Source organism: Castanea sativa, chromosome 1 (assembly GCF_040712315.1).
Source record: "Castanea sativa cultivar Marrone di Chiusa Pesio chromosome 1, ASM4071231v1".
NCBI lineage: Eukaryota > Viridiplantae > Streptophyta > Magnoliopsida > Fagales > Fagaceae > Castanea > Castanea sativa.
In genome coordinates this window covers 81,993,743-82,001,959 of record NC_134013.1, presented here as the reverse complement: position 1 = coordinate 82,001,959, position 8,217 = coordinate 81,993,743, and positions in this window count along the sequence as shown.

Sequence of the window (8,217 nt, the reverse complement as noted above, 5' to 3'; positions counted from 1 at the left end):
GTAGTGGGTTCAAATTAAAATTAGTAACAATTTAACACCTAGGATTTGTTTTTAAAAATATTGTGAATGTAGCACTTTGCAAAAAATAAAAAAGAGAGCAATACACAAAAAAAAAAAAAGTTCACAATAGTTGAGTTGACAAACTCTTACTACTTCTTACTTAGGTCAATCGTTAACATCATTCTTTTACTTACCACTATTAATCTACCACATCAATAGGTGTGAAAAGTTTTGACAAATTTTTTGTGTCTATGTCTATAGACAAATTTTTACGTGGTTCATGTTAATTAGTAATAATTTTGCATATAAAACAAGATAATAAAGTTTAAGTAATATTTAATTTTTTAAGTCATATATATATATAAGGCCTCAATGTTAGTTTTCACCGTAGGCCCCAAATGCATCAAGCCGCCCCTACATCATCTATAAATGCTCTCTCTCTCTCTCCCTCTCTCTCTCTCTCTCTCTCTCTCTCTCTCTCTCTCTCTCTCTTCTTTCCCCTTCTCGATCGGACCTAGCCATATCCAATGGCTAAAGGTCGTGAGAGGTCATCACTGACAGTGGCGATGCCACCAACAACGGTGGTTACTGTTCCTTTTCTCTTTCTTCTATCTTTTAAGGGAGGTTTGTGTAGTTTACCTATTTTATTTTTTTTTATAATTAGGTATGAGATTGAACTTATCATTTCATTTACCATCCCTATTATATATTGGGGAGGAGATGGTCATAAAAGAAATGTGCAAACGTATTCTTATAGCTAGATCTTCTAGCATCTTTTGAATTCCAAAAAGGGCTTGTTTTGGATCTCCCTATCATGTGTTTGATCTTATATGAAATCTGATGATTCACAGATAATCAGTAGGCTGAATGCTCCGGGCTTCAATGGGCTAATGATTGTTTGGAAGGCCTGAAAAGAAAAGACACAAGATCAAAGGAGACCGGGGTGAACCGGCCAAGAATCCTTCAATGGTTAAGTTAGTTTTTTCTCTAGGACTCAAGAATTCCAACTTTTTAGGAGTAGTGAAAACTTACCCTCATTTAATGTAGATGAGTCCTTATATAGTGGGCTTTGGAGTGGTCACTTGTTTTAGTAACTTCCTTTACGTGTGGTGAAGTTAGAAGTTCGGACTTAACTTCTACAACTGCTATAGAAGTTAAGAATGTTTAATCTTATATTCTACAACTGCCATCGGAAGTTAAGTACTTAATGGGAAGTTATAACAATAAACAAGGATTTTGCTCATACTTCAACATAGTAGAACATGGTCCAAATTAGTAGCTTTTGTACATAAATCCATTCTAAAATTTCCTAAGTGTTGAGGGGTCGTCTAGGTGTTTTCATCATGGACGACCCTCTTGCCCATAGACAACTGTCTGACTGTGGATGACCTTTTTATGTTGGGCTAACCTTACTTGCACTGGACGACTCTTGTTGATGAATTGGAGATGGCCCAATTTTTAGTTCACCATTAGTTGCCCCCTTGTCCAAAGGTTGTCTAGAGTACTGTAGTATTTACTGTTGACTTTGGCACGCGTCATTATTTCAACGATTAATGGTCATGCCACGTTGACAATTACTTTGGTCGAATTTCACTGTCCCAGGTTGTGCCACATGTCATAATCTCATTGGTTGACTTGTCGCGTCGATTCCACTTTTCAAGGAAAAGGTCACGTGGTGTTTTCTGGTTGGTTGCATCATTTTTTATGCCAACTCTTGCTACCTATAAATAGTAGAATCCCTCTCCTACCATTTTACATTTCCTAAATTTTCTCCTTTGACATTTGTCGTCTAGCGCCTCGTCTAGGAGTCCTCCCATGTCTTTAGGCCTTCTTCGTCTAAAGACATGTATTCTCTTCATCCTCATCTTTTAGGTTTTCCTCTAAGTTTCTTCGGGATGTCTGAGGTTGCTATTTCCTCGTCTAGCAATAGTGTTGATAAGGAGATAGACAAATACCATGATAGTACTAGTGATAATGGTTCCAATAGTGATATAGTAGTAGTGGAGGAAATACCACAGATGAGCAATACACATCTGATGTTCCTGGGGTTCCTTTAGAGGTTCTTCAGGAACAGCTTAGGACGAGGACAACTTTTGGGTCACGAGCTAGCACCTTAACGAGTGTTCCACCATCCACTGGTTCAGACGAGGTAGAGATCGTATATAGTTGTGTTGTAGGCGTCCATTCCAAGACGGGAAAAAAAAAAAGAAAAAAAAAGAAAGACTTACTTCCCATAGGAGTTGGTATCAAATTCTAGATGACCTTAACCCTAGGTTAGCTCTTCGCGGGGAGTGGTGTTGTGACCTTCGTCTTGGAATAGGTGTTTATGAAGCTTACCTTTAGGGGGACATAGGTTACCTCTCAGTACTTTCGCTAGAGAGTTACTTACTAGGTTAGGTTTGGGAGTATGTCAATTTAATCCCAACGCATGGAGGCTGGTCGTCTTTATGCAAGTTTTGTAGAGGGAAGTGTTTGAAGGGGATCGTCCTTTCATGGTGGACGAATTCCTCTATTGCTACAAACCCTCAGAGCTTAGTCAGTCCCTTGGCTTTTATCAGTTCACAGCCAGGAGCAAAGACTGTAGATTAATAAAATAACTTTTAACATCTGATAGAAGTTGGAAGAAAGAGTTTTTCTTCATCCCCAGTTTTTGGGCTGGACACACTATTAAGGTTGGTAGGGATCCATTTGTCCCCTATACTAGAAAGATAGGGAACCTTCGTCCAGAAGGTATGTTTCTTTTCTATTCAACATTTTTTTTTATCGTTTTTATAATTGTCTAGCCCTTTATCTGTAACTGTTAGACGACCATCTTTGAACAAATTCTACATTGAATGTGTCCAAAGAGCTCGTTTATTTACTGACAGGAGCTTCCATTCATTAGTCACCCTTCATTGTCTTGCAACTTGGGGACTTGGTCCCAAGCCATCTCCTAAAGCTCTAGCCCACAAACTTACTATTCATAGACGTGAGTTTCTACTTAAGAATTTATTTGAATATTTCCTTTTAGTTAAATTTTAACATTCTTCTTTTCAGGGATGGCAACCATGAAAGAAAATAAGGGAAAATGGGTGGTAGTGAATGAGGAGACCTTACCAAAGATAGAGTCTCAACCTCGTCCTTTTGTTGGGGATAAGAGAAAAAAATTATCTAAGATAGTTGATTTGGAAAATCTTCCAAGTCATTGCATGAATAAGAAGGCGAAGCATAAGTCGTCCAAGCCTGGGGTCATCAAATCAGGTCTTGTCGAAAAGGATACCCGTCTAGACCATCTTCAAAAAAGGAATAATGAGTTGAGCACCCTTCTTGAGAAAGCCAAAAAGGACGCTGTTGAGGTGTTCAAAGCTTCCAGCCAGTTTTTAGACCTTTTGGACAGGAATTATGCTGCTGGTTTTGAGGATTTTCGTATGGACTCTATAGAACACTTTCCTGAAGTTGACTTCCACTCCATTAAGCTCAATATTGGTGCTGCAAGCTCTCTCCTTCAGATGAGTTCCAAAGATGTAAACATTGAGGATGATGCTACCACCCAGCCTGCCCAAGATGAGCCTAAAACTGGAGATAACCCCCCACAGTAAAAATGTTTAAAATTTTATCGTCTTGGTTTCTTTCTTTTTAAGTATGAGGTCCGTTGTTTTTGACCATTTAAATCTATCCAAGTACAATTTACTTGTCAATAATTTTTAGGATGAGCTTTAATACATTTAGGCTTTACTTTATAAGGGTTTTTGGAAGGTGGTTGTCTACCTTTTTTTAAGCTTTTATGAATGAATATTTACTATTGAACATTTTATTGTATGGACAAATTTTCTTTATCTACATCACCCATATTATACTGGTTTTAAGTGCGGTCCGTCCACTCATGAAGGCATTTAGCTCATCCATGTTAAAATAATTTCATCATTTTCAAAATTCTTACCATTCATTAATTTTTACAAGTATAACTTGTCTTATGAATGACATTGCCTTTACCAACTTTATTCGTCCAGAGATTTGACTTAGTTGGTTCTATTTTTCGTCCATAGGCTAGACGGTTTATACTCATCTTTAGGCAAGACGTTTCTAGCTCTTACTTGTCCAAAGATTGGATTGTTTTGACTGGCTATATTTATCCATGGATTTTGAACATTCTTACATGCACGCATTTTCTCGTCCATTGGTTGGACGAATATGCTTTAAATTTTACCTCATCCATTGGTCAGACAAACATACCTTGAGCTTATTTCTCTGCTTTATACTTATTTTACGGAAAACATATAGATGTTACATCCCTGTGTCCAGAGATTTTACTCGTCTTGGGCTTTTAGCCTTCTTATGGATTAGTTTTAATGAGAACTTCAACAACATGAGAATTGGAAATTCACACAACCTTACATACATTAGAAACCCAAAAAATATTTACAAAACATCGTCTACAATTTTTGGCACATGCTTACAAGCTAGTGCCTTTAGGGAATTAAAGATAGGTACAAACAAACAAACCAAGTCCATGACTTCGTCCATATTTCATAGACAGTGCATAACATATAATACTAATAACAAACACATAAGTAATGGAAAGCAACACATAACTTCAGCTCATCCAAGATGACCACAATGTCTTAGGATGATCTCGTCCAAGATGATGCTCATCCAGGCAGATATCCTACTGATAATATCTTCTTAAATGCTCAACATTCCAAGGGTGCTCTAGCTTTCTCCCGTCCATGGCTTCTAAGAAATATGATCCTTGTCTCTTACAATTAATAACCCTGTAGGGTCCTTCCCAATTAGGTCCCACTTTCCCATGGGCTGGGTTTCTGGTTGCCAAAAAGACCATTTTTAGGACGAGCTCCCAAATGTTAAAGTGCCTGGGTTTCACCATTGCATCATATTTTCTAACCATGAGGCTTTTATACCTTACTGTCCTTTGCTCCGCGTCCATCCTTACCTCGTTTATGAAATCAAGGTTAAGATGGAGTTGTTCTTCATTATGATACTTCATCACCTTATGGTTAGCCATGTGCACTTCTGTAGGTATAAATTCTTCGCTTCCATAGGCAAGTTTGAAAGGAGTTTCCCCCATGGGGGTCCTCACAGTCGTCCTATAAGCCCATAAAATGCCTAGTAGCTCGTCTGGCCATACTCCCTTTGCCCCCTTAAGCCGAGTCTTGATGATCTTCAACAAATATTGGTTTGCAACTTCTGCTTGTCCGTTTGCTTGTAGGTGGGAGGGTGAGGAATAATGATTCTTGATTCGGAATTGCTCGCAAAAGTTTTTGAAAGGTGCGTTGTCAAACTGTTGTCCATTGTTTGACGCTAATAACCTTGGTACCCCAAACGTGCATACAATGCTCTTCTAGACGAAGTTTTTGACATTCTGTTGTGTGACCCTTGCTAAGGGTTTGACTTTCACCCACCAGGCAAAGTAATCAATCCCTACCACTAAAAACTTCATTTGTCTGGTTCCAATTCGAAAGGGACCTAAGATATTCAATCACCATTGTGCAAAGGGCCATGGGACCATCATCGAGGGGTGAGATATTCTGATGATTTTCTAGAGACGTTGCTGAAGCGTTGACACTGGTCACACACCTTGACATAAGCTGTTGGTATTTAGACCCCTTAAAACAACCAGATTAACCTAGTTATCTAGCCAAGTTATTATTTAGTCCAAATTCAGTAGATCTAGGTTAACATAAAACAATCATATCATGCAATGCAGTGGAAAAATAAATAACACAATGATATGATGACTCAAGAAAACTAAACCGGTAAAAAACCTAGGGAGGATTTAACCTAGCTATCCTCAAGGTAAAACTGAATCCACTATGAAAGAATCGAAGTTTGTACAATAGCGACTTAGACCACTAACATCCTATTGCTACCCACCAATAGAAAACTTACTGACACGACCACGTTCAAGCTCCGAGACAACGAACTCCTTCTTTCTTTGATTCTCCAGCAAGTACAAGCACTCCCGCTTGTATATCTTTAAGCTCTTAATGCAGCAATTGAATGATCATCAAGTTCTTGACATAATCTTGATTCTTGATAACCCTAAGTATATGTGAAGGCAAACACGTCTAGATCTCACAAAAAGATTCACACATACAGCATAAACAAAAACAAGACTCTAGAGAGCTTTTGGGTACAAAACCCTAGATACAAAAGAGGCACACTCTTCTCTCTCTTAGAAGCCTTCAAAAACATGCTTAGGGTTTCCTTTATATAGTGGGAGAAGTAGATCTGAAACCCTAATCCTTAATGGGCTTGAACTACTGTTTGGGCCGACTTAAAATTCTGCAGAAAATTCCTGATCCACGATTCTCGATTGATCAAGCCGTGCAGAAATAGAACAGTAATTTCCTGCAACTACTCGATTCCAAACTTACATTAAACCAAACTTTGAGCAAGTCTAAACCTAGACTAAATGTTTTGATCATGGTTTGCCAACACAATACACATTGAAGTTCTAATACATTAGTCCCTAAAGTCTTAGAACCTAACAATCTCCCCCTTTGGCAATCCGTGACAAAACACATCACAAACATGAAATGCTCAAAGTTACAAAAAGCCCAATCAGATTTAAAAAGCACTAAACTCAATTCAACCTAGCTACTATCCATCAGTTGCAAGTGTAGACAGCAGCACGACTGAATCAACCTGTATATTCCTGTAACACTTAACAAACACATAAACGCATGTGTGGAAAATACAAGTAAACCAATAAGGAACACAATATAAAAACAAAAGTAAACTAACTCTCCCCCTAAGTTAGATACATCAAAAAGTTTTTATATTCTCCCCTTTCAAAAACAAATTCAACTCCCCCTAAAAAAAACAAACAGGATTCCCAAAGACATTTCATCTAGTTCTCCCCCTTTTTGTCACGTATTAACAAAGACAACCCAATCAGAAGGTAGACAGAAAACATACGCAACTGAGAAAAATAGAAAATAGATAATTAATGAAACAAATGAATCCAACTCTATAAAGAATAGAGGCAACTCCCCCTATGAAGAGCAACAACTCCCCCTATGAAGAGCAACAACTCCCCCTAAGAACAACAAAGGTTGGAAAACAAGCTTTTCCCCCTATAAAAATAGGAAAAACAAAACAAAGTTTGGAAAAAACAGTTTTGGGGAAAATATAGGAGGTTGGGAAAATAAAAAACACACAAACTAACTTAAAAAAATTAAGTTAAGGATACACATGAAGAAAAATATTCTCTCTTTCAATAAATGCAAACTTGACACTATGTGATCCATAAACAGTTGCATGAGTAGAGAAAATATTTGCACATTGATTATCCATCATATCTTTTAAGAAAAATATTTTCTATAGTTCACTCGTAAAAATAGCATATACTAGAAAGTACGAAGGACTCAAAAATTAATCAATTAATTTTTAAATCAAGTTGAGTACCCAATTTAGCAAAGTGTATGCATGGTATGTGTGAAAACAATGAGAGATATAATTGCAAAACTGCAAGATGGATACAAAAAACAATGCAATGCATGTGAATCCTAAACAAAAATGATGCATGAAAAAAAATTGGTCAAATACTTAAAAACTGAAAATTTGTCAGTTTCAATCGATTGAATATCAATCAAGCCAGGTAGATTCAAACCAAAATTTTTATCACAATTTCGATCGGTCGAGAGACAGTTTCGATCGATCGAAAATCTGAAAAATTTAAATTTTTGAAAAACGGAGCATTGTAATGTAGAAACTCCTCAAAGCGCAATATTTCATGAATGAAATGCATGAGTATGAGATTAAAAGTTTTTCAAAAACACATGAATTCAACCCAGATCTTTAAAAACAAAGATTTTCAAACTCTTAACCATATTTTGCATCAAACACCATAGAACACATAATCTTGGATGGCCAAACCAAACTCACACACAATATCATGTATCAAGTTTAACAAAGAGTAACTTATGTGGTGTGTGCAACTAGCAAAAACTTGAGATACATGTGAAGTGATATGTAGATAGAAATCAATCACAATTTCTACAAAATCCATCACATACATTTAAAAGAGGCTAACCCTCAAAGAGTTACATCATATAACTCTCACATCTCCTAGAAAACAAGCTTGCAATCATGTAAGTTTCTTGATTTGCCTCATAATATACACACAAATTTTAATTGTTCAGAAACTTATTAAAAATAGCCGGGATAATGTACACACCAATTTTATTTATTTGATTTAGCATTAAGTCCAATAAT